The sequence below is a fragment of the Orbicella franksi genome, chromosome 10 (assembly GCF_964199315.1).
Source record: "Orbicella franksi chromosome 10, jaOrbFran1.1, whole genome shotgun sequence".
Taxonomy (NCBI): Eukaryota; Metazoa; Cnidaria; class Anthozoa; order Scleractinia; family Merulinidae; genus Orbicella; species Orbicella franksi.
In genome coordinates this window covers 3,776,416-3,784,280 of record NC_138154.1, presented here as the reverse complement: position 1 = coordinate 3,784,280, position 7,865 = coordinate 3,776,416, and the positions used below count along the sequence as shown (strand labels likewise).

The following is a 7,865-nucleotide window of genomic DNA, read 5'->3' as shown; positions in this document are numbered from 1 at the left end:
CGTCGCCGCTTCAAACACGATTGCAAGCTTGTCTAATATTTTACCAACGGATTTCGCTGCGCATTTTGTGGTGGACCGTCTACAAAAATTCAGGGTCGATAGCTGTGTTCTTGTTGTTTCTTCTCTTCATATTCGGTAAAAAGGAGAAGTTTAAAGAGCGAGGTGCAGTTGTTAAAGCTTTCATGCAAAGTAAACAGGATACCACATGTATTACGTCTATCGATGACACGGGGAAATTTGGTTATGGACACACGGAAGCGTTTGTGGAAATCAGCCGTGGAAATTGCATAACTGACCAGAGAATTTAAATATAAGCCGTGCTGATAGATGAAGAGAAAATTTTTTAATGGTAAGAACTATTTACTTCCTGGTTATCTACATAGGTTTGTAAGCTGCAGCGGAATAAAAATCTGTTGAACTCAGGAAAGTTTTGTTGTATTGGCGTTTTGCTCATCTTTCCCTGCAAGGAATGTAATAAAGGTGCTCACTTTCATATGATCTATCGTGCCCTCATTTTTTCAAGTAACCCCATTTTGTTCTATTTTTTTTCTTTACAAAAAAGGGTCTTACACAATCATTTAACTGTCAAATCAAATCAATCAATCAACTTTTTTTGTGCATTATTTACAGAATTAATTTACATCAGTATTATAATTAAATAAATATGAGAAGAGAAATCTATTTTGCATATGGCTATAGAAAGAAAAAAAAAGAATGTGTGTGGTAACCGGGGTATAGGGAAGAAATTGGTTTTTGAAGTGGTCACTACCGTGTTAAGGTAAACGCAGTGAAAAAAAAATAATAAAGTCCTGCGCCAGTTGTTATTGAGTGGTTATATATGTCCGCTGGGGGTTTCCATAATGGCTCCGCAGCAATTTTAATTAGCTTATTTGGAACATCTAATGATGATTTTTGTACATTCAGGCTTGAGAAAAGCCTGGTCACCTGAGCTTCTGTGACTGGAGACATCACAAAACTAGATATAGGGCTATTCCCACCATTTTCTCTCCCAACCCCCACTGCTTTTGTTGATATAATTTTTTTGTTCATTTTATACCTTTCAATCAGCTTATATAAAGCTTAATCTTTTGGGTGCTTTCAACAACAACAATAATAACAATTTATTTCAGTATTCCCATATGAGTACATGGTGTTACCAAAAAAACAGCCAAAATGATGTAACTATAAAATTAGTATTTGGCATTGGTATACATGTAGAGGTGCCTGGTGTGAAGAGAGTGATTCATATTGGTGTGCCACAGTGCACATTATGGAAGATTTTTTTTAGGAAACTGGATGAACAAAATGAATGGGAAATAATGCAATATTCGTGTTACTTCATGCTAATAATAAGGCTCTTCAGCCTGTTATTCGACCATGTACAACAACAAATCTCGAATGCATACTTTCTACTTCTTGTGGTTGATCAGAACATCAACCACATAGCTTTACTATTAACGATGGTTCTATCTCCATCTCCTTTTTTCAGTATTATTTATTGAACTACAAGAGCAACATTCCTATTTGAATTATCCATATATTTTTATCCTTCGAAGAATTTGTGTCGCACTATTATGGTCTGAAAATTAACAAAGAATAGTAAATAATGGCAGGAAATAAATAATCTTTCAAAGGCTAACCAAAAGATTATGATATTTTTCTTATGGGGATATTAACGTAACTCTGTACACCTATAATGTTTGATTTGTTTTTAGCAGAGTTTCCACATTACATTTGGAAACCCACTAGTCTGATGATTCGTTCATCAGTTATATAAGTAATAATTATTGCCTCAATATTAATTTTGTTCACAGTTATTTGCATTGATGATAAAGTATTGTTATTTACTGATTAATGTTATTGTGAAGGAATAAAGTTTTGCTAATTGCAGTTGCTTCCTAACTAAAGTGGGGAGAGAGGAAAGGGCCTCAAATTTCAGCTATGGTTATCTATGGTTATTTTCCTTTACTCATCATTTCCACAAGTAAATTATTAAAAAAAAAATAAATTTGGGTGGGGGCTCTGAAGCAAACTAAACTCTTGCCTGACCACAAAAGGTTTGTTCGTGTTTTTTGGGGGTGGGAGACTATAGGGGAGGTCTCAATAATTAAAGAGAGGGGAGCTAAAAAACAGATATTATATATATCTATAACAGCAGAAGCGTCTTAACAGGTACACGTAGTAACAGATACATACATAACAATCTGTGGAAGAAACAAACCAAATTTCATGTTCAGACCATTTGCTACATCATCCAAGTACATAGCAGAGTATTATAACACGGACCTTTGACTCATTTGGGCAATTTAATATCATTCAATACATTTTGGACTGCTAGAATCTGATCTGTTTGATCTTTCAGAGAGAGAAAACTCACCTTCGGATTTCCAGTGCCACATTTGCTCAGCAACAGTGATATTTCTTCGTCTTTTCACCAGGCTCTAAGTTTCCTTTTGAGCTTTTAATAAAGGAAGACAAACGTTTTTTGAAACCCACTGCCGATTCGAATTTAATTTTATGATTTCTTGGGGTATGGTCAGCGACAGAGTAATTGTTGTATTAGCTGCTTGATTCTCAGAGTTTTAAACGTTTCTTCCCACCTTCTCGGCTGCTACAACAAAGGACGATGATTACGATCGAGAACTACATCGTTGCAGGCGATGTACTTCTTTGGTTACGTGGAAACTTTTACGATTCCTTCGGATCGATCGGGAATGGTCACCATTTGTTTTGCTTTTTTTTCGTAAAGCGCGCCTGTGTCAACTGAGCGAAGGTGCCGCCATTCGGGCCGGAAGTAAAATGGAATGCGTAGAGCTTTGTAATTTTCACTTCTGCTGCGCATTCATTTTTTGTCAGCCAATGAAAAAATTCGAATTTTTGGGTGCATCCAGAGCTACTCGTCAACGACATTTTAAGACGAGTAGCACTGGGGACGAGAATGGCCGTTGCTTTAAACCATTCTCTCTAGGGCTCATTCTACGCATGCGCGTACACTTCATGCATGCGCTGTAGTTGAACTGCGTTTTGTGACTGAACGCAAAAAAAAAAAAAAACAATGGAGCCGAATTTATACCTCGGGCGTTTCCTTCCGAAAGCCCGAATAAAAAACATTTTTTAGATCATTCCAATATATCAAGAACTGACGTAAGCCAGAAGCACTATCTCACCAAACAATGTTCCTTTCCATGATTAAGCCAGTGCCCAGCCCCTCCCGTCCTTATAAGCCTATGTAACTGGTTTGTTTTAAAACAGATTAACTCATCACACCGCGCGTAACTGTTAAAGAAAACTCATCAACTATGTCAGTGTTGCGAGAGAACATCTTCGGCGAGACATTTTACTGTTTAATGTTTGCATCTACTCCTCTCTCAAGGAACATTTTTCGCTAGCAATGACAACTGTGAAGCACTTTGAGCAGCGTTTGGTCAAAACGTTTCCTGACGTGCAGAGAGGGATGAGTAAGAATTCTTCACAAAACTCCAACAAACTTCTGGGATTACTTATGAATGAGCCAGTCCTTTTGACGTTATTGAGGTTAAGGGCAACGTGGCAAAGACATGTTTTCTTTCACACAGCATTTCCACTAGTATTAACGTGAGCACTAAGTTAAGTTCAATAGCCGTCAAGAACAACCAGCCGAGAAAACAACATAAGACTATTTAGGCCAAAGAGTTAAAAACTTCTAAATCTTTAGCTCGCTATGTGAGGGGAGAATTTGGCGATATTCGTAACCATAAAAAAAGCAGTTAGAAGTTAAGTGTAAGTCCAATAACCATGGTAACCACCTGTCTATCTCTATTACCGTACAACGCTTTGTAGTGAGAACCACCTAAAGTTGCAAGTAGATAATATTTACGAGCAGAATAACTGACTTGTCTATGAAGGAATAGCCTAAAACAACAATGAGCTCATAGGCAGACAATAGCAGTTAGGATCACTAAACGAAATATTAGATCATTTGTTTAGAGCCTAGCATATATACAGGTGTTTTGTAATTGTTCTTCGATTACGCCCCCGGTGGTGGGACCCCAGATACCACTATCCCGCGTTGGTTATGTTTTTGGTGACATTCATGGATTAAAACGATATCGTTGGACCTAAGTTCTGAGTGCTGTTGATGTCTCTGAAGATAATTCCCTGTAACAGATTCCGATACTGATCCCCACAGCCAGAGACTTTCCCCAGGTTTTTACAGAAGTGCTTTCCCAGGCCAAAAACCTATAATCACAAAAGCAAACACCTTACGGTACCTTAATAAGAAAGAAGAGAAATTTTCTCGTTCCATCGATCCATAGTATCGTGTGAAACGTTGTATGAAATAAAATACGGCTTTTTCTTGTATTGGAAGCCGTTACTTTCGGCGGAGCGGTTACTTTCGGGATTCAATAAGAAAGTGAATCAAAGTGGCTGTGAGCCACTAAATTTGGAAAATAAATTATGAAAGGGTGTTATGAGGCATCGCTCATTAAGAAACTACTTCTGATGTGAGGGCAGTCTAGCTTTCGAACAAACCCATAAAGCCTTTTTTTCATTTAGGGGTGTGTTGTGATATCTGAAAAATGAAAAAGGTCAGCGTTAAAAAACTGTTTTTTACTCAGGCCTGCCACACGATTTACATTACATGTATGTGTACATGTCTTTCTTGTGCTGTAGTTAAAAACTACAAGCTCATTTTGTTTGGTCAAAAGTGAGGTATAGACTGAGCGAAACAATTGAGCCTGCGGTACGTAAATAAATAATTAACACTTTCACACTTTGGATAACTTATGTTCAAGTAGTGCAGTGTGCTAAGTGCTGGCTCTCCGTCCGGGACATTGGGAGTTGAAATCTTATTGGTGACTAGGGATTATTTTTCCTTTTCTTCTTCATTGTTTTTTCATTTTCTGCCAAGAAACCATTTACCGAAAGGTAGCGTTTGTCTTTCCGTTTCTTGTGTTAAAAAAATCGTCTGGAGCCTTTGATCATTCGTTTATATCGATTGCTTCCGAACTCACGATATCACGTAGGTTTGTGAAGGAAAAAACATAAAGACTTTCCCCGAATCGAATCGCTAAGGAAGTACCATAAGTATTTTCCTTACAATGAAAAAATCGTTATACCTTCTACCTCTCGAAAATAACTAACTTGACGCGCTGCAAGCGACTGTAAAACGGCCTTAGACGGCTGATGCTTGAAACTCGGGGAGGGACTCCTATATGAAAAGGTCGCCGATGCTTGTCGTCTCGGGTACAAATCAAGGATTCTGGTCTCACTTAGGGTGTTGATGACGAAACGTCACCATTTTTAGCTGTCAAAGTATCCTTTAGGGTGCGCTTGAGGAAATAATAATAAAAGAAACGCTCTCATTTAATTTCTGTTTTCAGGCTTGATTTCCGCTGATCTCTCGAGTACGCGAGTCAGGTCTGCAATTACAAGTCCGCGCGGGATCCTTTCTTGAACAGTCGCTATTGATCGAACCTATTTCGTTTTAAGTGGTATCTTTTAGGGGTCTAATGAAGCTCAAGCAACGTCCACATTAGTCTCCTTTAGGAGTTAAATTCAAATTTTCCGGCGAGCATCCCTTGCCTTTTCATACGGAAGTTTCCCCCCCCCCCCCCGGTTTCCAAATGTCTAACGGGAAGTGAAGGAGTGAAGGAGTGATGGAGTAAAATCGTTCCACCACTACAACTTGGAAAATAACAAATATTTTCCAAGTTAAAAATTAGCGTTACTTTCGGGGAGCCGTTATTTTCGGGGAGAGGGGGAGGCCTTACTATCGGAATTCTACGGTATCGAAATTGGTCTATTCCGGCAACAGTTAGGCTAATTTACCTTTAGAAGTAAGTTGGGAAAGACAAACAGGTAATTGTTTTTAATTATTTTAGTCTTTTGTTCAAATGCCGCAAAACAGTTTTTCACGTTCAAGTTCAAGTGGTCCATTTTCTGAAAGAATTCTTAGTGAAATTCCAGAACTGTAAACTAAATAATTAAAAAAGATGCAGAATATACGAAATACTAACGTAACATGTCCTATCGGACAGAATCGCTGGAATCGTTCAGTCGCTCCTGAGGAATTGGCGAGAACTCGTCGCATAATATAATTGAGGGTCCACAATAAGTTTGGCGGGATGCGGGATTTGGCATTTTTTCGCTATGATTTTCGGGATTTGAGCTGAAAACAAGGGTAGGAAACGGTAATTACAATTATGAGGAGGAGCAAGGTTTCGTGTTTTATGGCGTTGGGATGCGGGATTGGCGAGGGAAACAGAGCGGGATACGGGGTTTCAATTTTTACGTGACCTCATAAATTTATGTATTCGTACAGTCTCATGATACTAACGTAGTAAAGCGATATGGGATACGTCGAGGTCTTTGAGTCCTAATGCGAACATTTGTGTTGGCCTCTGACATCAATGACATCTGTCTATTTCCTACATTTTCGACGCTTGCGTTTGTAATCAGGAGTACCCAACGACAGTTTAACTGGAAATTTAAGATGTAACTTCCCAAGCACTGATTCTGTGCTCCCACGTTAATTAACATTAATAATTAACTTTCCTGGGGAAAAAATATCCGCTCTTGGCTGTTAGCAAGATCGAATTTATTTCATTAAACTTCCAGCCAGACATAACGACAATTTTGAATACCGAGCTGAAAAATGATAATTAGCCTGTTCTGGCCGGCGTTTTTACCTGGGTTAAATACAAACGCGTTGTTTAGTACCATTATTCAACAGCCTATTGTCTGTTGACTATTATTAGGGATAAATTAGCAATATGTGGTCATTTTTGCCGCCATGAGCATAATCTACACTTTGATTATGTTATATCAATTAAAAACACTACAACTTACCATTTATGTCTTAAGCGGATCGGACAAGGTCTCTCCCAGCACATTGTTTTCCAATGCTTCAGATGCCTTCCAGGTTCAGCATACGTGTGACAGTTTGGCACTTTACGTTCTGGTTTCTAAAATGATTCACACTTATATTTAAAATAGGATTTTTCTGATCCCTCTAGACATTCAGATCAAACTTGCTTTCACCAAATAAATGCTTGTTGCTAAATTACTTCTATATAATGCTGTAAGGGAAATGAACAAAAAAATAATATTGAAGTCCTTTACTAATACATCTCGGCCCTAACTTCTAAATTGCTAGCCCAATAATGATTGTAATTTCAAAAACAACAACACACTTTATATGTTTACCCCGATTTAGTAGTTTACAATTATTTCTAATATATATTTTTTAAAAATTAAGGGTTATGCCAGCTCCCTAAAACAACTAAAGGGAGCTGGTTTAGTATTGATCAGTAATACCATGCTTACTTCAAAAGCTTTGAAAAAACGCCTTTTTCTTTTTCTTTGGACAACTGTCTTCTCTGAGCTTCCCACTCTGCAATTGCGAGATAAAAGAGTATAAACCAAATTAGAATCTTTGTCATAAAATGAATTTAAAAAATCTTGATAACACATACCTTGCATACGGCGGCGGCGCCGGCAGTCAAAAGTGAATCGCTTGCTGAACCCTGATTGGTCAATTCAAATTTCCGGCGCACCAGCCGTATACAAGGCCTACCTTGAATGTTGGTAATCCGCCCCCGTCCATATCGCCGATCCATGCTTTACCCAAGACTGCAAAGCACTTCACTTCCGGTCCATTTTCGGAAAGAATTTTTAATGAAATTACAGAACTGTACACTAAAAAATTTTTAAAAGATGACAAATATACGAAATACTAACGTAACACGTTCTATCGGACAGCATCGCTCAGTCGCTCCTGAGGAATTGGCGAGAACACGTCGCATAATACAATTGAGTCTATAATTTTGTGCATTGAAAATTTGTAAATACATATACAATTATATGTTTTCAATTAACATAAA

General features: G+C 38.0%; 1 long non-coding RNA gene across 1 annotated transcript in view; it reads left to right on the top strand.

Moving 5' to 3' along the window:
- LOC145501197 (uncharacterized) overlaps positions 1–5,702 on the top strand; it is a 7,518-nt gene extending 1,816 nt beyond the window's left edge. Inside the window, exons 1-2 of the long non-coding RNA XR_014051216.1 lie at positions 1–2,078; positions 2,917–5,702. The exon at positions 1–2,078 is cut by the window's left edge and continues 1,816 nt beyond it. This is a non-coding gene — a long non-coding RNA (uncharacterized LOC145501197). The remainder of the gene's footprint in view (positions 2,079–2,916) is intronic.
- The last annotated feature ends 2,163 nt before the right edge of the window (positions 5,703–7,865 follow it).